This window comes from Giraffa tippelskirchi, chromosome 6, assembly GCF_054371585.1.
Source record: "Giraffa tippelskirchi isolate mGirTip1 chromosome 6, T2T-mGirTip1v1.2.pri, whole genome shotgun sequence".
NCBI lineage: Eukaryota > Metazoa > Chordata > Mammalia > Artiodactyla > Giraffidae > Giraffa > Giraffa tippelskirchi.
In genome coordinates this window covers 166,372,669-166,394,924 of record NC_137280.1, presented here as the reverse complement: position 1 = coordinate 166,394,924, position 22,256 = coordinate 166,372,669, and the positions used below count along the sequence as shown (strand labels likewise).

The window sequence follows — 22,256 nt, the reverse complement described above, 5'->3', positions numbered from 1 at the left end:
AGAACAGAGCCTAGCACACAGCAACTGCTGAATAATTAGTAGTTTTCCGTATTAAGTAACATTTTACAGGTGTCATCTCATTTAATTTAATCCCCACAACATTCTATGGATGAAGAAGTAAGAGGCAGGGAGGTGAAAGAACTTGCTTGGAAGTGGCACAACCGAGTTTCAAACTCCCATTTTCCTCGACAGCAGTAGCTAAACCCTTCAGCACCATGCAGGATAACTTAAACTAGCCCCTTGTGCAGGAACAGGCCCTATATCTTCACAGCCTCTGATCACAGTCACCTCTAGATCAGAGGTGAAGAACTGAGGTTCAGGATGGCCTCAGAGATGAACACAATTACCACAATGTGTCAGACACTCATGCTGCGGTTCCCACAATTCTCTGAGCCATTACTTAGTAGGTACTCCGATAAAACAGTTTGATCTTGTCCAACTACATTCGCTGTGTTACTATTCCATCACAGGCAATAAGGTGGACTCCCTCCTTCCCCCTGCTTATTATGGTTATGAAGTTATCCAAATACAATACAGTGTCCGATCATTTTACTGAAACTTTATTGATTGCTATTTTAGAAAAGTAGAAGCTTTTATGTTGTTCAGTTGCTAAGCCATGTCTGACTCTTTGCGACCCCATGGCCTGCAGCATGCCAGGCTTCCCTGTCCTTCACTATCTCCTTGAGTTTGCTCAAATTCATGTCCACTGAGTCAGTGATGCTCTCTAACCATCTCATCCTCTGCCACCCTCTGCTCCTTTTGCCTTCAATCTTTCCCAGCATCAGGGTCTTTTCCGATGAGTTGGCTCTTCACATAAGGTGGCCAAAGTATTGGAGCTTCAGCCTCAGCATCAGTCTTTTCAATGAATATTCAGGGTTAATTTCCTTTAGGATGGACTGGTTTGATCTCCTTGCAGTCCAAGGGACTCTCAAGAGTCTTCTCCAACACCACAGTTCAAAAGCATCAATTCTTTGGCTCTCAGCCTTCTTTATGGTCCAACTCTCACATCTGTACATGACTACTGGAAAAACCATAGCTTTGATTATACAGACTTTTGTCAGCAAAGTGGTGTCTCTGCATTTTAATATGCTGTCTAGGTTTGTCATAGCTGTTCTTCCAAGAAGCAAGCGTCTTTTAATTTCATGGTTGCAGTCACTGTCAGCAGTGCTTTTGGAGGCCAAGCAAATAAAATCTGTCACTGCTTTCACTTTGTCCTCTTCTATTTACCATGAAGTGATGCCTTTTTAGAGACCCTGTAAACCTATTATGTTTTACAGAGAAAATAATGAACTTTTGTCCAGTCAGCTGGCTAGTAAAAATGACTGGAACCAAAACGATTTCTTTTTTTTTTTTTAATTTTTAAACTTTAACTTCTGTACAGGAAGATGGAAGTGAAACAATAAGTGAGTTTAACCCACAGAACTGCTCAGCTAAGTTTAGTTCTACCCAAATTCAGCTGGGTGATTTTGAAAACAACCACTTTCTCAGACTTAGAGGAAATGGTTAAGCAACCTCTGAGAAGTCATTTGTTCTTGCACTGTGGTACATGTTGTTTTTTTTTTTTAATGAGTCCTTTTTAGGTAATAGAACATCCTAACATTGACCAAGTACTCATCAACTAAAAGTCTACAAGATGCTACAAGTTATTATTCTAATCTAGATATCCTTTTCTTCCTTTAAAAAGCATAAAGAGAACATGTTTTTTAAAAATGAGTTTTTACATTTTACAATAAAATGAATTCTCAATACTTTAAGCCCAAAGAGGAATATAAAAGTCATTGAAAGAAAGAGACAAGCTAACAGTGGCTCAAGACTGAGCCACATGGTTTCATCCTGATCTCAGACAAAACAGATCAGAAATGACTGAAAAATCACATTTTTAGAGAAATTTCTCATGTCATAATTGTAGTTGATTTTTTGAAAAAATATATCTGCTATTTCCTTTTTTCCCTGTAGTACTAGCTGAATCCTGGTACAGTAAAACATGATAACTAGGGATGAGAGAATCTGTATAATTACTAATACAAGCATTTTCTGGCTAAGTGATGAAATGTTACTAAAAATTTTTTTCAACTTTTGATGCAAATATTTCTAATACATTCTGCTACTTTCTCGTCTTCTACAAAGACCAGACACAACATATGGTCATCACTGGGGAAAAATGAGTGCATTGAAGCTTGATGGGAAATAGAACTCAATGTCCTGGATGATAAAAGTGCCTATATCAGAAATGATACCCGCATACCTCATCATTTGGCCAATTTGCTCAAAAACACATTTCAATTAACAACAAAGTTTACAACAAATCATACTCCATAGGATATATTTTAAACTTATATTTTAGTTGTATTCATTGAACCAAGTTTCACTGTTTACTGCTGAAGGTCAATATTAATTACAATTCTCATATCAGACAGTAAACATTTCTTACAGGTAAACAGAAATCATTCAATCTGAAACAGAGAGAAGAAGAAGAATTGAGAAAAAAAGTGAGGAGTGCCTCAAAGGCACAAAAGAACCTACAACACATATGTAACTGGAGTCCCAGAATTACAGAAAAAAAAAAACAACTTGGGCAAAACAATTATCCAAAGAAACCATAGCCCAAAACTTTGTAAATATGGTGAAAGACACAAATTTACAGATTCAAGAGGTTCAATGAATATCAAAAAATATTTAGTCCAAAGAAAACCAAGCCAAGATACAAACTGCTAGAACCAAAAGTGAAGGAAAGCCTGAAGCTAGCTGGAAAATAAAAAGTTACATATTACACATAGAGTAACAACAATTCAAATACAATAGATTTCCAGAAAATGAGAGTCTTTAGTGTTTTTATATATATGGAGCTATTATATATGTTTGTGCAATATATATGATACATATGTTACATATATTACACAAATACATCTGTATCTTTGCATAGATTAGTATCTAGAATACATAAAGAACTCTTACAATTCAAAATAGTGGGCAAAAGATCTGAATAGTCAATTCACAAAAGAAGATGAACTAATAGCCAAAAAACCCCCAAAACATGCAAACATGCTCAACTACATGCGATCAGTAGTCACCAGGGAAGGCCAATTAAAATCACAGATATATCATTACATACTGATCGGATTGGCTAAATTAAAAGGTTAGTCACACTAAATTTTGGCAAGAATGTGAAGAATAAGCATTATCATGTACTGCTGATGGAAATGTGAAGTGGTAAAACCAGTTTAGAAAATAGTTGGCAGTTTCTTAAGTTGAAACAGAGCAACCAGAAGACCCAACCAATCGAATCCTAAGTATTTACCCAAGAGAAACAACAAATGTCTACATAAAGACTTGTATTTCAGAAATCCTGGGAGACTTACACTAACCCCGAACTGGAAACAAATGTCCATTAAGACCTGAACGGATAAACGAGTTATAATATATCCATAAAATGGAATAAAAAATGAATAAAAATAGGCCATAAAAGGCAAAAATAAATAAATAAAAGGGAACTACTGATATTACTTGGATGAGTCTCAAAATAATTACGCTAAGTGAAAGAACCCAGGCTAAAACAACAGTGCATGAGTTCATTTCTGTAAAATCTGTATAATTCCATGTATATAAAATTCTAGAAAATGTAAACTAATCTATAATGAGAGAAAACAGATCAATGGTTGCCTAGGAAGGAGGGGAGTATTTTGTTTGGCTTTGACTCTAAGTTTAAAAAATATAACAGCAAGTATCTGGAATATGCACCATTACAGTACTCTGATTTTAATTATACAAAGACCAATCTGAGAGGCTATTCACTTGAACAATTACTGCACACTCCCATGCTACACTGTAAGCCTTTGTTCCACAATTATTTCTTGTCCACTTACCCAAAGGAACCATGAAGGTCTTCTGTTAAAAAATATTCCTGACACTATAAACACCAAAACAGTGATGGGCTAAATTCTCTATAATGTTAGTAAGCATTTGAAGGTACTTTGAATGAGTGGGTGAGGGATCTTTTACAGAAGTCTAGTTTAGTTGGCTTAACTTAACGTGTACATGCCAGGGTGTACATGGTGACATCTCATCACAGTTCACCATATGTCTTATTTGTGGAGTAGGGCAAGAGAAGACAGTTTCTCCCCCATCCCCCGACTCAGGGGTTTTATTAAGAAATAATTGGCATACATCACTGTATAAATTTAAGGTGTACAGTATGATGTTTTGATTTACACATATTGTGAAATGATTACCACGATAGGTTTACTTAACGTCCATCATCTCATGTAGATGTAATTTATAAAAAAGAAAAAAATTTTTCTTTATGATGAGAACTCGTACGATCTACTCTCAACAACTTTCCAAATATCATATAGCAGTCTTAACTACAGTCATCACATTGCACATTACATTCACAGTACTTATTTACCTTATAAATGGAAGTCTGTATCTTTTGTCCACTTTCTCCAACTTCCCCTCCCCAAAACCCCTACCTCTGATAGCCACAAATCTGATCTCTTTGAGTTTGATGTGAGTTTGTGCACGGGTGTTTTTTTTTTTTTTAATATTCCATATATAAGTGAGATCATACAAAATATGTCTTTCTCTGACTTCTTTCACTTAGCTTCTAGGTCCATTCATATTGTTGCAAATTGTAGGATGTCCTCTTTTTATGGCTGAATAATATTCCACTGCGTGTGTATACACGCATACATACAGGTACACATATTATATACATATATACACGCACACACACACTCCACAACTTCTTTATCCATTCATCCACAGAAGAACATTCAGCTTGTTTTCATGTCTTCACAATTATAAATAATGCTGCTATGAACATAGGGGTGCAGATATTTTTTGAAGGGCAAGACAGTTTAAGTCTATCAATCCTAGTCATTCACAGCCCCAAAGAACCCAGAGGGAAAAAGAGAGTTGATTCTAGTTCTCGTAAAGGTCTAGATCATTTTATGGCAGGACAGGCATGGGACAAAGGATTTTCTATTATTCAACAGATCAGGACAAGTAGAAAAAAAAATAATTCAACTTATAAACTTATAGGCCTTTAATTCATCAAAATTAAAATAAGTCTAAGAATTCACCAAAGGACTGAGAAGGTAAAGGATACATCCATATTATTGTATGTTGGAGGCAGAGGGTTTTGGGAAAGAGACAGCTTGTTAAAAACCCGAGTGCCCATCAACAGACAGCTAGTTTAAGAAGATGTAGTGGATACACACACACACATACACACACATATATATTACCTTGTCATAAAAAAGAGTGAAATAGTGTCATCTGCAGCAACATGAATGGATCTGAAGAACATCATACTTAGTGAAGTAAGTCAGACAGAGAAAGACAAGTATTACATATCACTTACATGTGGAATCTAAAAAATAATACAAATGAATCTATTTACGAATCAGAAACAGACTCACAGACATAGGAGATGAATTTATGGCTACTGAAAAGGAAAAGGGAGGTGGGGAGAGGGATATATTAGGCGTATGGGATTAAGAGACACCCACGACTACATAATACAAGATAAACTACAGGATTTACCGCATGGCACAGGGAACGACACTCGGTGTCTTATAATAACCTATAAGAGAAAATTATCAGAAATGTGTATATATGTGTTTGTATGTATACATATTAAAAGACACCTGCTCCTTGGAAGAAGAGTTATGACAAACCTAGACAGCATATTAAAAAGCAGAGACATTACTTTGCCGACAAAGGTCCATCTAGTCAAAGCTATGGTTTTTCCAGTAGTCATATATGGATGTGAGAGTTGGACTACAAAGAAAGCTGAGCACTGAAGAATTGATGCTTTTGAACTGTGGTGTTGGAGAAGACTCCTGAGCGTCCCTTGGACTGCAAGGAGATCCAACTAGTCCATCCTAAAGGAGATCAGTCCTGAATATTCATTGGGAGGACTGATGCTGAAGCTGAAGCTCCAATACTTTGGCCACCTGATGTGAAGAACTGACTCATTGGAAAAGACCCTGATGCTGGGAAAGATTGAAGGTGGGAGGAGAAGGGGACGACAGGATGAGATGGCTGGATGGCATCACTGACTCGATGGACATGAGTTTGAGTAGACTCCAGGAGTTGGTGATGGACAGGGAGGCCTGGCGTGCTGCAGTCCATGGGATCGCAAAGAGTCAGACACAACTGAGCGACTGAACTGAACTGATGTATACATATATAACGTAAATCACTTTGCTGCATACAATATTGTAAATCAACTGTACTTCAATAAATGGGTCTCATAGGAACTAATGTATGTAAAATGACTGCTGCAAGTAGAACATCATAGTTTGGCAACCATCAAAAAATAACGATGAAGTTGTTTTTACTTTTTAATAATAAAGAAGAAAATCTTTCAGGTATAAACACAAAACAGATTAAAAAAATCAATGATTATTTTTAAAGCTAACTTAAGAATTTTAAGTAATTCTGTGTCTTCCCGAGCTTACAACCATCCGGAGATGAAATAAATGACTGTAGAATACTCAGATAACAAAGGCATCCTGATGTGTGGTTTGTTCGATATGCCTGGCTGGCCATTTCCTTCTCCTGTGACCTAGATCTATCTTAAGAAACTCGCTGCCCAATTCCAACAGCTCCACTTTCTACCTTCTGTGGGTTCCTAAGGTACTTCTCTCCAGTCTCTGTAAAAGACAGGTTTAACGTGTGGAGTAACAGTTCTCAAGATGCGCTACGGGTACCACTGGGAATTTCTGATACTCTCTCAGCAGGTCTTCAAGGGCAAATGTTCATAATCAAATGTTATTTCCATGTTCACACTCATTCTCTCATGAGTGTACAGTGGAGATTTCCCTAGCCTATATGACACTTTATATAACACACTGAACACAGAGGCAAATCTAAAACTCCTGTTATATTCTATTATGGCAGACATTAAAAAAAGTTTGCAACAGTGCAAAATAATGCCTCTCACTAATATTTCTGTTTTGGAAAATTAAAAATGTTGTTTATGTTAATATGTAAAAAGGTTTTCATTGTCATTATGAAATATATTAATATTTTTAAAAAAATCTATGTTAATCTCTAACCTAGTTAGTACTGAGAGACATAATCCACATAAACAAAAGCTTTTAAGGGTCCACAATAACTTTTTAGAGTATTAAAGGGGTCCTAGACTAAAAAGTTTAAGAAGAGTAACACTGCCTTCAAGATAAAGAAAAAAATCCCCAAACTCTTCAGACATCTTGCATCTTCAAGCATGCAAGTCTCAGTATACTGTTGGAAAAAGCATACAGAGTAAACACATCAAGTAAGGAAAGTAAGTACAGAAGGTCTGAATCACTCCAAAGGAGGGCAGGAAGGGACATGGGGTTTTAGACCACCCTGGATTCCTGGGACCCAAAAAAAAAAAAATCTTGAATTTAACTATATATGCTCATTTGAGCATCCTCAGGCAGGCATGCAGCCTTTAATAATTTGTCCCTGTGAAAAAAACACAATCTTCTTCACCTGATGGTATCCAAGATTATCCAAAGTGAAGGCGGCCAGTGATGGACGGAGCGGTCCCTTCCCCGCCGCCCCAGCTTCCTGTACTGGAGCACGGATCCCCAGTGAGATGTGTTGGGAGATAGGGCCTTCAAGGAGGTAATTAAAGTGAAACGAGGTCACAGGAGCAGGGCTGAAAGGACTGGCGTTCGTATAAGGGGAAGACACAGAGCTCTCTCTGTATGTGCAAAAGGAAGGCCACGTGAGGACACAGCAAGGAGGCCGCCATCTGCGAGCCAGGAAGAGCCTCTCACCAGAAACCAACCACGCCAGCACCTTCCCCTTGAACTCCTAACCTTCACACTCTGAGAAAATTTCTGTCAAGCTACCCAGCCTGTGGGATTTAAGACACCCCATCTGTGGTGCCCTGCCTATATACTCTGTTTCCATATAAGCACTCCATAAATATACTGAGTAAGAGGGTGAAAATGGAGATTTTTTTAAGGGGGAAGGAGACATTGAATAGATGTCTGCACAGTTCACACACCATAATTTATGCTATGTGGCCACTAAGGAAATGTTTCAGTGCTGTTCTTCTCAAGATGTCGCCTACTTTTTTTTCTTTTTTTCCTGTGATTAGTATCGGGACAGAAACATCCACATTTTTTCCTATTGCTTAGTGCAGGTCTAAAATTCATGCTTTCATATCTCAGTTCATACCGTAACTAACTCATACCGTTAACTATTATGTTAAGAGAGCCCCACCTCTCAATGGCTTTACTGCTTGACAGCTGTGACACGGTCCCAGCTCCTTTACGCTTTCCATAAGGGTCACAGGAAGGCTTATGCAAGACAGGTTCATGCCTCTTACCAATTCCAGGAAATTCCTCTTTTTTTTTTTTTTAAAGTCAAATCTAATTGGCTTGGGAATTGTTTCAGTGGCTCTCTAATGAAGGGCAAAATACCCCAGTGGCAGGTCTGTCGGCAGGCCCGACAGCTCTGCAGAAAAAGAAACTGATTTAACTGAAGCACTCTGGTCTCCAAAACAGCAGCTCTCCAGCTATGAGAAAGGCCCGGCAGATGAAAAGGATGAGGGAGGAAAATGTTGGATCAGTCTTAAATTTTGATTTTGAAAATGCTCCAGAGTAAGAGACTCCCTCCCTCTAAGCACCGTCTTTCCTCAAACACAGAGACTATGTCTTATTTGGCACTATCTTCCCTGTGCAAAGCACAGTAAGTGCCGAAACACAGCAAGTGCTCAAAATGCATTTCAGTGGAAAGGGAAGCTGAATGAACACTGATAAGAATATTCAAAAAAAAAAGTCACTTGAAATTACTCTGTTATAGAGATATTTATAGAAAAAGGAGAGGCACTGAAATTCAACTTTACTTGAAAAAAATTGTTAAAACCCTCTAAATTAGAAGAGCACAAACAAAGCAAAGTTCTTATCTAAATGTTTTAGAGGTTGTCTGATGTAATATTAGTTTCAGATTAACATTTACTAAACTAATACATATGAAACACTATATTAGGTGCAAACTCTAGTAGGAACCAAATACAAGAAAACTGTGTTTTTATCTGTTAAATGTAACTGATGGTTCCTGGCTGAACAAGCATGTACGTTCTTTACATAGGATTCGAAATGTGGTTTTAAACCATTGAGAAAATGAATCCTAAACAAATGGTACTTCTGCTTTCATAACATACCTTATGCTTCTTTGAGCATCCCTGGGAAATAAACGTGGACTCCGGCAGCTTACTCCTGTGGGAAAACACTATCTTCTTAACCCTGAGGCATCCCAGGGGCAATTACAGCCCACAATGAGGAATACCCCCAGTCTGTTCCCATGCAGTCCTTTCGTGTGGCCACCAGACACTCACAGTATTACTTCTTACATCCTTCACCTTGCTGTTTGATGAAAATCACTACCTTTTATGTTTCAGAGGTTCAAAATATTGTCTTTACAAGAAAAAAACAAATAAAAACCAGATCTAGAGACTCCTGGCAGGGATGAAGCAAGGAGGTAACTGCCATAATTCAAAATAGATTCTCAGAGCCAAAAGCTGCTGCCAAGTTACAGTTAGTTAGCAAAAAATAACAGTAAAATAAGCGTCACAGTCACTAGCAGAAATACAAATTCACTAGTAAAACCAGCTTCTTAGCATGCTTCCTGTGAGGATACATAACAACATAGGTATGAACTTAAATACATATTGAACTATAGACATCTTTGTTTGCATTCCTGATGTCTATGATATATACAGGCATCATTGTCAGTAAGTGAAGTTCCCTTATCCTATAGTTTCATGCTAACACTACCCCTTTTGGTCTTTAATTCCACACTATTTCAACCCCCACCTAATATATATATATATAAAACGCCTAAGACTGAAACAAGTTCTACTTGTGTGAATAATGAGGTGTTAGGTATAACATTTGTCTGTAGGAACCAGAAGAACACACCTAAGCCAAAATTGAACTGGACGTAGAAATGAACAGGTCTCTATTCTTAGGCAACACTTCCCCGAAAGTGTCACAAATGCATAATTATTGTTAATAAATATGAATTGGAAAGAATCCTCTCCTATAGTAGCCTCAAGCCTTTAATGTTACTAAAACAAGATGTAAGAAATACGTGTTCCCCAACTTTCAAAATCTCACTCTGGCTGGAATATGCCAAGTGAAAGTGAGAGTCGCTCAGTCTTGTCCGACTCTTTGCGACCACATGGACTCTGTACTCCATGGAATTCTCCAGACCAGAATACTGGAGCAGGTAGCCTTTCCCTTCTCCAGGGGATTTCCCCAACCCAGGGATCAAACCCAGGTCTCCCACATTGCAGGCAGATTCTTTACCAGCTGAGCCACCAGGGCAGCCCGGAATATGCCAAACAACCCCCCATATCTTAAAACTTCAGTGAATATGAGAAAACGTTTTGAGTTACTGTACATATTTTAGTGTTTTATCTAAAGATATTAAAACCTCTTGGTAACGTCCTTAGATAAGAATCACAGAGATAGTGAGGGAGGAGCCAGGATTTGAAAGGAGCGGTCTGACTGCTCTTCACTATTAAAATAAACTACACAATGGTCTTACAAAATGAGGGAGATTCATGGAGAGATCTCTAAAATGAAAAAATAAAACTACAAAACCAAATGTATCTAAGGAAAGTGGTGTGGGATGGGACCTGTCCTTCTCAAAGTCTGAAAGTTTTTGAAGGGAGCATACTGATTTGTGCATCTGTATACCTTAAAAAAAAAAAATTTAACTCTTCTAGAATATAAGCTCCTCAAGGGCAGAGACCATTCTGCATTCATAGTTAACTCCAGTTTTAAGAACAAAGCTTAGAACAAGTGAGCATATGGTGAAGGTATTTATTGGAAGAGGGTTATCTTTTTTGGGAGAGAGAAGTAGGGACGTGTCAAACACAAATTTAAAAAATACTTGTTAATTGAGGCAGCTTAAAACAGTATGCAAGAAAATCTGTACTCAAACATTCACAGTCTTCTCGGACCCACTCATGACTCCCCAGTAGAAGAATGAAGCAAGGAGACATGGAAAACTAATTTTGGTTTGTTATATTTTTAGTCTTGGGTGATAAAAATAAGAGTCGAAGAAAAACTGTTAGCATGATATAAACAGGAAGAAATCCAAAATGAAAAAAAAAAAAAAAGGAAATAACAACAAAAAAGAGAAGACAATAATTAAGTAGGTTTGAACCCCATCACTACCTGGTTTCAACAAAACAGAATTAAGCTCAAAGCACTCATCTTCCCCCAGGTCGGTAGGGGCCCAATATGCTACTGGAGATCAGTGGAGAAAACTCCAGAAAGAATGAAGGGATACAGCCAAAGCAAAAACAACACCCAGTTGTGGATGGGACAGGTGATAGAAGCAAGGTTTGATGCTGTAAAGAGCAATATTGCATAGGAACCTGGAATGTTAGGTCCATGAATCAAGGCAAACAGGAAGTGGTCAAGCAGGAGATGACAAGAGTGAACATCGACATTCTAGGAATCAGTGAACTCAGACAGACTGGAATGGGTGAATTTAACTCAGATGACCATTATATCTACTATTGTGGGCAGGAATCCCTTAGAAGAAATGGAGTAGCCATCATGGTGAACAAAAGAGTCCGAAATGCAGTACTTGGATGCAATCTCAAAAATGACAGAATGATCTCTGTTGGTTTCCAAGGCAAACCATTCAATATCATGGTAATCCAAGTCTATGCCCTGATTGGTAATGCTGAAGAAGCTGAAGTTGAACAGTTCTATGAAGACCTACAAGACCTTTTAGAACTAACACCCAAAAAAGATGTCCTTTTCATTATAGGGGACTGGAATGCAAAAGTAGGAAGTCAAGAAACACCTGGCATAACAGGCAAATTTGGCCTTGGAGTAGAGAATGAAGCAGGGCAAAGGCTAATAGAGTTCTGCCAAGAGAACACGCTGGTCATAGCAAACACCCTCTTCCAACAACACAAGAGTAGACTCTACACATGGACATCACCAGATGGTCAACAACGAAATCAGACTGATTATATTCTTTGCAGCCAAAGATGGAGAAGCTCTATACAGTCAGCAAAAACAAGACCAGGAGCTGACTGTGGCTCAGATCATGAACTCCTTATTGCCAATTCAGACTTAAATTGAAGAAAGTGGGGAAAATCACTAGACTATTCAGGTATGACCTAAATCAAATCCCTTATGACTATACAGTGGAAGTGACAAATAGATGGAATGCCTGATGAACTATGGACAGAGGTTCATGACATTGTACAGGAGACAGGGATTAAGACCATCCCCAAGAAAAAGAAATGCAAAAAAAGCAAAATGGCTGTCTGAGGAGGCCTAACAAATAGCTGAGAAAAGAAGAGAAATGAAAAGCAAGGGAGAAAAGGAAACATATACGCATTTGAATACAGAGCTCCAAAGAATAGCAAGGAGAGATAAGAAAGCCTTCCTCAGCAATCAATGCAAAGAAATAGAGGAAAACAACAGAATGGGAAAGACTAGAGATCTCTTCAAGAAAATTAGAGATACCAAGGGAACATTACATGCAAAGATGGGCTCAATAAAGGACAGAAATGATATGGACCTAACAGAAGCAGAAGATATTAAGAAGAGGTGGCAAGAATACACAGAAGAACTGTACAAAAAAGATCTTCACGACCCAGATAATCACAATGGCGTGATCACTCACACTCAGCTAGAGCCAGACATCCTGGAATGTGAAGTCAAGTGGGCCTTAGAAAGCATCACTACGAACAAAGCTAGTGGAGGTGATAGAATTCCAGTTGAGCTATTTCAAATCCTAAAAGATGATGCTGTGAAAGTGCTGCACTCAATATGTTAGTAAATTTGGAAAACTCACCAGTGGCCACAGGACTGGAAAAGGTCAGTTTTCATTCCAATCCCTAAGAAAGGCAATGCCAAAGAATGCTCAAACTATCCCACAATTGCATTCATCTCACACGCTAGTAAAGTAATGCTCAAAATTCTCCAAGCCAGGCTTCAGCAATATGTGAACCGTGAACTTCCAGATGTTCAAGCTGGTTTTAGAATAGGCAGAAGAACCAGAGATCAAATTGCCAACATCTACTGGATCATCAAAAAAGCAAGAAAGTTCCATAAAAACATCTGCTTTTGCTTTATTGACTATGCCAAAGCCTTTGACTCTGTGGATCACAACAAACTGTGGAAAATTCTGAAAGAGATGGGAATACCAGACCACCTGACCTGCCTCCTGAGAAATCTGTATGCAGGTCAAGAAGCAACAGTTAGAACTGGACATGGAACAAAAGACTGGTTCCAAATCGGGAAAGGAGTATGTCAAGTCTGTATATTTTCACCCTGCTCATTTAACTTATATGCAGAGTACATCATGAGAAATGCAGAGCTGGATGAAGCACAAGCTGGAATCAAGATTGCCAGGAGAAATATCAGTAACCTCAAATATGCAGATGACACCACCCTTAGGGCAGAAAGTGAAGCAGAACTAAAGAGCCTCTTGAGGAAAGTGAAATAGGAGAGGGAAAAAGTTGGCTTAAAGCTCAACATTCAGAAAACTAAGATCATGGCATCCAGTCCCATCACTTCATGGGAAATAGATGGGGAAACAGTGCAAACAGTGGCTGACTTTATTTTTCTGGGCTCCAAAATCACTGCAGATGGTGACTGTAGCCATGAAATTAAAAGACGCTTACTCCTTGGAAGGAAAGTTATGACCAACCTAGACAGCATATTAAAAAGCAGAGACATTACTTTGTCAACAAAGGTCCATCTGGTCAAGGCTATGGTTTTTCCAGTAGTCATGGATGGATGTGAGAGTTGGACTATAAAGAAAGCTGAGCACTGAAGAATTGATGCTTTTGAATTGTGGTGTTGGAGAAGACTCTTGAGAGTCCCTTGGCCTGCAAGGAGATCCAACCAGTCCATCCTAAAGGAGATCAGTCCTGGGTGATCATTGGAAGGACTGATGTTGAAGCTGAAACTCCAATACTTTGGCCACCTGATGCGTAGAGCTGACTCATTTGAAAAGACCCTGATGCTGGGAAAGATTGAGGGCAGGAGGAGAAGGGGACAACAGAGGATGAGATGGTTGGATGGCATCACCGACTCAATGGACATGGGTTTGGGTGGGCTCCGGGAGTGGTGATGGACAGGGAGGCCTGGCGTGCTGCTGTTCGTGGGGTCACAAAGAGTCGGACACGACTGAGTGACTGAACTGAACTCATCTTCTACAAAGATTTTGTACTATATATTTCTGCATTTATTTTCTCTGGTTGCTATCCACAGTGGCATTAATATAGATCCAAAAGAAAACAAAAAATTTATACTAATGTACAAGGTTCTAATAATAACCATTTAGTTGTACTGAAAAGTCAGCACTCAAAAATGTTTGTCAATCCCACATTGGAAATAATGTAGTTAAACAACTCTGGCTAGAGGACACCAAAAAGCATCAAGTTAACAGTGCAACATCATATTCCATGGATTAAAAACACAGACAAACGGTTCAGATTACAAAGAGTATTTAGTTCCTTTATCCTTCTATTTATTATTATGACAATGATCAGAGTCACATAAAGATATGCCATTTTGGTCACTTATAAGTTAGACAATATCTTTGTGGGGAAAAATATTATTATTTTAGTTTAATTTTTAATTTTCCTTTTCTAGGCTAACTTATTTTATCCTAATGTTTATATTCATATCAAACTTGTTCCCCAATCAAACATAATCTTTATTTTACAAAATATTTCCAAAAGTCTTTCCTCATAACAAAGGTCCCACAGTCCCTGACAACCCTCAGGGTACCTCTTTGAGAGATTTAGCTATAAAAAGTAATTGAAAATGTCAATGATGACTAAATATTTATGCTTATTAATCTCTCAGGCAAAGCTACAAACCTCATAAGATCTAAAGTTAAGAAGCTGTTTTTAATTTCAACTACCTGGATATTGTTTCAAAAAAGATTAACTGCATAATTCCTTATTTTAAAAATGGCATTAGGCATAAGAAACACCTATGAGTGATTTAACAGAGAATGCATATCTCTGCATGAGATCTGCAAAAGAAATTTATAAAGAATTCTAATGTTCTTATAAATATTGCCTGTGAGTTAGAGAATACCTCAGTTGGTGAATAAATCTGCTAGATTTGATCTTAGATGAATCTGAACTAATACTTATTTTGTTGATATTTCTCTGAAATATTTTTCCATCAGACTGATAAAACACAAGATAAATGATAGTACCAAATCTATAACAAAAACTTTGCCATGAAAATACAACTTACTGAGGATCAGTTTGATTATCATTAACCTATTTTTAAAAAAATAGTGATTAACCATAAATCAGGAACTGAAACCACATTTTTTTCTACCAATAGTCACTGTCACTTGATTATCTGCCAAGAAAAGATTCTATGCATGAATTCTTCAAGTCTTTATCTCAACAGCATCCAAATGTAATGAACAAGCATACTCTAGGCTAGCCACACTTCAGTTCAGTTCAGTTCAGTCACAGTTCAGAGTTGAACATGTGCTTACTTCTATCTAACTCAGCATACTCTGTTTTTTTAATCTAATCTCCAAAATCAGACTAGACCTTCCTTCCTCAGCTCAGTTCAGTTCAGTCGCTCAGTTGTGTCCGACTCTTTGTGACCCCATAGACTGCAGCATGCCAGGCCTCCCTGTCTATCACCAACTCCCAGAGTTTACTCAAACTCATGTCCATCAAGTTGGTGATGCCATCCAACCATCTCATCCTCTGTGGTCCCCTTCTCCTCCTGCCTTCAATCCTTCCCAGAGTCAGGGTCTTTTCAAATGAGTCAGTTCTTCGCATCAGGTGGCCAAAGTATTGGAGTTTCAGCTTCAACATTAGTCCTTTCAATGAACACTCAGGACTGATTTCCTTTAGGATGGACTGGTTGGATGTCTTTGTTGTCCACGGGACTCTCAAGAGTCTTCTCCAACACCACAATTCAAAAGCATCAATTCTTCAGTGCTCAGCTTTCTTTATAGTCCAACTCTCACATCCATACATGACTACTGGAAAAACTGTAGCTTTGACTCGACAGACCTTTGTTGGCAAAGTAACGTCTCTCTTTTTTAATATGCTGTCTAGGTTGGTCATAACTTTCCTTCCAAGGAAAAGACCTTTCTTCCTACACAGACCTTCCTTCCTACACTGAATTATTCTTCTGTGTGCTTCCTCTAAACGAAGTTACTAAGCCTCTGGGGAGCCTGTATGAATGCTGATGGAAGTGAGGCTACTGTTTCAAACAGGAATGCATTTCTTTTTCCCTAAGCACTCAACACTCTATCTATGCTCAGTCTGTGAGTTGTTTTCTTAATCTAGGCTTCAAATCTACATACTAAAAGGATAGTACCAATGGCCCAAAAGGTTTTAGGCACTAAGCATTTAAAAAGCAGAGAAACTACTGCTAAAAGCATAAGGGGAAACCAGCCCAATCTTATGGGCACCATCTGGATATATCTAGGATACACTAGTTCCTCCCACCAAGCCCCAGTGGCCTTACTTAACCCTTTTGACAATTATGGGACAAGAAACTAGACAAACGTAATACTACTTCTATCTTCAAATCACACTTAGCTCTCCTTAATCACTCCCACTAAACTCCATTTTTCCGTTAAAGAGAACTCTGAAATGGTGTAAATGGTGTTGAGGTGATGAATATTCTAAGAACTATTTTATATCTTATAACAATTTCAGCTGTGAGAAATACTATGACCCAAAGCCTTCTTGCCCACCAGAGAGCTCCTCTATGGCACCAAATGGCACCTGAGGCAGTTGTCTGGGGACAGACAACCACAGACAACAGGGCTACCGCACAGCCCTGGCCATCATCTGCTTGTGAGATCCAGGGAGCAAAGAAACACACCCAATCCTCAGGGGTCCAGCTCTCTCAGTGGATTTCCCATTCTCCTGTTCTCCCAGCTTACGAAGCTCTCTCCCTTGTAGAAACATCAGAAAGCCTCCTTAAACACCTTTCTTCCCAGATCACCAGCTTTGGCCTCCCCAAATTGCATAGAGGCCTGGAGAAGACTCTTGACTATCTGATCCCGCCATCTACAGAAGTCCAGACAATTGGCTGGAGTTCTGTTTTGATGACCACACTCTTGAACTATGTGGCAGAAATGCCTGGGAGGACATTCATTAAGGAAGAGAACTTCAGAGGGTCTTCGACAGTTGAACTTGATTCTGCACCGTTTTTTCAAACTCCCTTGGAAGACTAAATTTTCTTTATTTGAAACTGATTTCCTCGTAGTTTTTTTAGACGCGAAAGTTGGAATTTTTTTTTTAATTGATGCATTGTTCTACCATAAGCATCAGTATAAAGGTGAAACAAAACCAGTCAATAAAGAACAGTGACTGCCACCATTGACCCATGGTGGGTCAATGAGTCACTAGCCTTCTTTATAATTTTTTCTTCTTGAGATCTGAAACATTCAGGAAAGTGAACAGCACTAACTTACAAGCAACTGTGACTTTTCTGACTAGGAAAGAAAAATACACAGTATGATTAAACTCATGGCAAATGTTTTCTATCTCTTTCCAGGGCCCTCAAATGCCAGCCTTAACCCATTCATCCTCTCTCCCCTCAATTCCTTTTGTCCAATCAGATCCACCTACTTCACCTCTCCAACTCTGACTCTTGTCTTTCAGCCTCACACAAGAGTGTCCTACTCTCCAGAAGAGATTCATTTCTAAGCCAAAGACTTGCAAGGCTCAAGGTATTGACCACTTTGCCTTTTTGATTCCTCCTTACCTTAAATCTCCACATACTGTTCATCTTCACAACTAATTCTCCTACGTCCCGATTTACCCTTAAGATCTTTGGATTCAGAGTCTTACAGGCACTCCCAGGAATAATCACAAATAGATTACAACAGTGAATCGGGTTACTGGGGAATCCTGACTACTCTTTCAAAGCCACAGGAACCCATATCTATTGCACAGAAATACCAGGGCGATGAGCAGCCTTCTCTATAAAGACCACTAGATAAAAATGGAGCTGAACTACCGTGGGCTCTAGGATTTTCCTCATTCTTCATTCCTAGTTTTCTGTGAATACTCTTAAAAGGTACAAATCCAGGAATTCAAATTAAAAAAACAAAAAACACTTTCTCAGGTTGGCACCAAAATTATGGAAAGGTGTAGTAGTATTAGCTCCAGCTTCAGCCTCCTACCGTTTTCAAGACATGAGGTAACTAATTAACAGAATATGCCTGCACTGTCCTCCTCACTTCAACTGCCAAGAACTACAGGCTTGATCCAGCTCCATCCCAACTTCTGGGGTAATTCTGGCTAGACTTCTCTGTATTTCAATCGCTGAATGTTTTCACAGAGAGGGTCAGAATGCCTCTGTTTCTTAACAGGAGTGTTAATCAATAGAAATGTAAACTTACTGCTGACAAATGTTATATGAACAGTTTATAAAGACAATCGTACACAGAAAAATACGATCTTTGACAACATGGTCACAATATTCTTTGGACTCCAGAGAAATCTTAAAGAAAAAAAAAAAATTATCTCTTTAAGAATTCTTGCCCTGAGAAAGTAACTCCTCCTTTACCTCTAGACCAGAGCTCTCTGGATCACTTATCTAGACCATATCTAATCCTGAAACCAAAATGGGAAAAAAAAATGGGAACAAAGCCTTTTAAAATCTTATTCCAACCATTGTTTAAAACTAGTGAATTATGTGAGCTTCCATGGTGGCTCAGTTGGTAAAGAATCTGCCTGCAATGCAAGAGACCTGGGTCCGATTCCTGGGTCGGGAAGATCCCCTGGAGAAGGAAATGGCAACCCTCTTCAGTATTCTGGCCTGAAGAATTCCATGGTCAGAGGAGCCTGGTGGGCTACAGTCCATGGGGTCACAAAGAGTGGGACACGACTGAGCGGCTTTCATTTTATTCATTTATTTAATAATTAGAAAACTGTCCCAAGTTTTGTTGTTTTTTTAACTTTCATATTCTATTGTTTTCATATCAGCATGAAAACAAAACTAGATTATTCCATTTCTTTTCTCTTACTGAGGTTCAGTTCAGTTGCGCAGTCATGTCTGATTCTTTGCAACCCCATGGACTGCAGCACGCCAGGCTTCCCTGTCCATCACCAACTCCCAGAGCTTACTCAAACTCATGTCCATCGAGTCAGGGATGCCATCCAACCATCTCATCCTCTGTCATCCCCTTCTCCTCCCACCTTCAATCTTTCCCAGCATCAGGGTCTTTTCAAATGAGTCAGCTCTTCGCATCAGGTGGCCAAAGTATTGGAGCTTCAGCTTCAGCATCAGTCCTTCCAGTGAACACCCAGGACTGACCTCCTTTAGGATGGACTGGTTGGATATCCTTGCAGTCCAAAGGATTCTCAAGAGTCTTCTCCAATACCACAGTTCAAAAACATCAATTCTTCAGCGCTCAGCTTTCTTTAGAGTCCAACTCTCACATCCATACATGACTACTGGAAAAACCATAGCCTTGACTAGATGGACCTTTGTTGGGAAAGTAATGTCTCTGCTTTTTAACATGCTGTCTAGGTTGGTCATAGCTTTTCTTCCAAGAAGCAAGTGTCTTTTAATTTCATGGCTGCAGTCACCATCTGCAGTGATTTTGGAGCCCCCCAAAATAAAGTCTTTCACTGTTTCCATTGTTTCCCCAACTATTTGCCATGAAGTGATGGGACCGGATGCCATGATCTTAGTTTTCTGAATGTTGACCTGTAAGCCAACTTTTTCACTTTCCTCTTTCACTTTCCTCAAGAGGCTCTTTAGTTCTTCTTCATTTTCTGCCCTAAGGGTGGTGTCATCTGCATATCTGAGGTTACTGATTATTTCCCTCAGCAATCTTAACTCCAACTCATGCTTCATCCAGCCCGGCATTTCACATGATGTACTCTGCATACAAGTTAAATAAGCAGGGTGACAATATACAGCCTTGATGTACTCCTTTACCTATTTGGAACCAGTCTGTTGTTCCATGTCCAATTCTAACTGTTGCTTCTTGATCTACATACAGATTTCTCAGGAGGCAGGTCAGGTGGTCTGGTATTTCCATCTCTCAGAATTTTCCACAGTTTGTGGTGACCCACATAGTTAAAGGCTTTGGTGTAGTCAATAAAGCAAAAGTAGATGTTTTTCTGGAACTCTCTTGCTTTTTCAATGATTCAGTGGATGTCAGCAATTTGATCTCTGGTTCTTCTGCCTATTCTAAAACCAGCTTGAACATATGGAATTTCTCAGTTCACGTACTGTTGAAGCCTGGCTTGGAGAATTTTGAGCATTACTTTACTAGCGTGTGAGATGAGTGCAATTGTGCGGTAGCTCGAGCATTCTTTGGCATTGCCTTTCTTTGGGACTGGAATGAAAACTGACCTTTTCCAGTCCTGTGGCTACTGCTGAGTTTTCCAGATTTGCTGGCATACTGAGTGCAGCACTTTCACAGCATCATCTTTTAGGACTTGAAATAGCTCAACTGGCATTGCATCACTTCCACTTGCTTTGTTTGTAGTGATGCTTCCTAAGGCCCACTTGACTTCGCGTGCCAGGATGTCTGGCTCTAGGAATTGACCACAGCATCATGGTTGTCTGGGTCATTAAGATCTTTTTTGTACAGTTCTTCTGTGAATTCTTGCCACTTCTTCTGAATATCTTCTGCTTCTGTTAGGTCCGTACCATTTCTGTCCTTTATTGTGCTCATCTTTGCATGGAATGTTCCCTTGGTATCTCTAATTTTCTTGAAGAGATCTCTATTCTTTCTCATTCTATGGTTTTCCTTGATTTCTTTGCACTGATCACTGAGAAAGGCTTTCTTATCTCTCCTTGCGATTCTTTGGAACTCTGCATTCAGATGGTTATATCTTTCCTTTTCTCTTTTGCCTTTCGCGTCTCTTCTTTTCTCAGTTATTTGTAAGGTCTCATCAGACAACCATTTTGCTGTTTTGCATTTTTTATTCTTGGAGATGGTCTTGATTACCGCCTCCTGTACAATGTTACCACCTCCGTCCATAGTTCTTCAGGCACGCTGTCTATCACATCTAATCCCTTGTCACTTCCACTGTATAATCATAATAGGTCTCCCATCCTATTCTTCCGCCATCTTGATTTAGGATCAGGTTAGCATTAACTGATAGCAGGTGTATGGGGCTTCTGCTAACTGTGCCTAGCAGAAAATCTACTTGTAAATAGGCATTCCAAAAGTGGTTTCTGCCTGATTCCTGAGAAAGAAATCACCCTTCTTATTTCTCTATATGATAATTTCCTTATAACCCATCTTTCTGGTTCTGTCTCTTTCGAGTCAAGTTCTCAAGAATCATCTACAGATAAATAATAATCACTGGTTCTAATAGTTTCTAAAATATGATATTTATCTTGTCTCAAGATACCTTTTGGGGGAAGTTGTCATGTACAGAACTTTTCCACCTCTGCTTTCCAGTTAAACACTGGACTGGTTTTGAGTCACAGCCTCAACCTTATACATCTAACTGATGTTAATATTCGAATCCTATATACTCCTATTTCCCTTAACTGAAATAAAGATTGAAGACAGAAATGTAAAAGCAGAATTTAACTTATATCCTATCATGTAAACTATTATCTTCCATTTTAAAGGTTTTTTTTTTTTCTCAATGTGGTAAGTTATTTCCGAACAAAAGAAAACTACACATGAACACAATGCAGTAAGCTCACATAGATGAGCTTTGATAGATGCTAAAAAAAACTTTCTTTTTAAACAAACGCATAGCTACAGGATTGGAGTAGGAAATAGCAACCCACTCCAGTATTCCTGCCTGGGAAATCCCATGGACAGAGAAACCTGGCAGGCTATGAGGCTGAAAAGAGCTGGACATGACTGAGCACACACAGGCACATACCTAACAGGATAACTGCTATTTGCAAGATTAAAATGATGAAATCACAACTTTATACTGCCTTATAATTCATGAACATCTAATTCATTATCCAGACTTCCCATTTTGGAAGTTGGGAAATACTTTCATTTGGTAGCCAATCTGAAAACAAAAATAGTTTTATAAAGACAGGGAAGTCCCCCTTGTTTGATTACACACCAGGATGTAGTATTAAAGTGATTCTTGGGGGCTCTGGGAAAAATAAAAGTGTTTAAATTGTGTTTTCAGTGCTGGGGCTTCAAAATATCAATGCTTTTCCACCCTCTGGAGATTTACGTTGGGCCATACCACAAACTAGAAACCATTTAAAAATAGACACACACACACACACACATATGAAATTTGCTTATCTAGT

The 22,256-nt window shown here is 38.8% G+C and overlaps 1 protein-coding gene across 4 annotated transcripts in view; it reads right to left on the bottom strand.

The window, feature by feature from the left end:
* The window catches only part of LNPEP (leucyl and cystinyl aminopeptidase), a 97,312-nt gene that overhangs the window by 69,951 nt on the left and 5,105 nt on the right, over positions 1–22,256 (bottom strand). The window contains exon 1 of one of the 4 annotated variants that reach the window (XM_081498849.1): positions 17,760–17,913. The exons of the other annotated variants lie outside the window; for them this stretch is intronic. The gene's annotated coding sequence lies outside the window, so the exon portion shown is untranslated. Of the gene's footprint in view, positions 1–17,759; positions 17,914–22,256 lie in introns of those variants that run through there. 4 annotated transcript variants of the gene reach the window in all.